Consider the following 900-nt stretch of genomic DNA (forward strand, 5'->3'; position numbering starts at 1 on the left):
GGTGGGGGAGCAGGGCAGCCTGGCCCCTGGTATGCTCCTCGGTGCCACCTGACCCAGAACCAAGGCCAGCCGGGCCCCAAGGCCACGGCACCCAGTCCCCCGCCACCCGGCCCAGCCTTCCCCGCCCCCACCCCGACCCTGACCCTGGGTGAAAGTCCACCAGCCAGGGTGGGGTGGGTGCTGCCACCCTGTGGACTCTGGTCCCCACCGGCTGTGGTTTCTTTTTCCGGGGCAGAGGGCAGCCAGGGCCGGCCTGGGCACCCAAGGAGGCTTCTGGGAAACGAGTGGCCCAGGCACGCAGGGCCAGGACTAGCAACACGAGGGACGGACGAGGGGTGTGGGGGCAGGCAGCCCCGCTGCCCAACCAGAAAGCAGCCCCGCTGCCCACCCCACCCAATTCCAGACCAGGAAGTCCAGGAGGGGGCCTGCGGCCTCCAGGTCCCAGGTAGCCCACCCTCACATCCGCCACAGCCCGCACAGGGTTAATCATTGCCAGACCAGCTGACACCCCCACCCCATGCCCTGTGTCTCCTCCAGCCAGGCCAGCCACCCACCCACCCACAGCCCCCAGGAGGCAAGGGGCCTGCCCAGAAGAGCCTGTCCCTGTAAGGTCCTGCCAGCAAGACCCCACTCCACGTCCCTTTGGGGCCCGGGGCCCCCCGCCGCCTGGACGCCGTGCCACCCCTTGCACCTCACCCCCAAACAACCACAGCATCACCTCCTGGGGGGGGCTCCCTGACCCCCTACTTTGCTCTATAGACCTGCCCGGCCACCTGCAGACTCAACAAGGCATCCAGACCAGCCCCCCACAAGCATGGGGGGCAGGCACCCTGCAGGTGTTCCCCCAGATTGTTTCTGAGAGGATCCAAAGGCAGGAGCCCCCCAGGCCTGAGGCCTCCC

Source organism: Echinops telfairi, unplaced genomic scaffold (genome assembly GCF_000313985.2).
Source record: "Echinops telfairi isolate 266 unplaced genomic scaffold, ASM31398v2 ScPeMD7_25;HRSCAF=90, whole genome shotgun sequence".
Classification (NCBI taxonomy): Eukaryota; Metazoa; Chordata; class Mammalia; order Afrosoricida; family Tenrecidae; genus Echinops; species Echinops telfairi.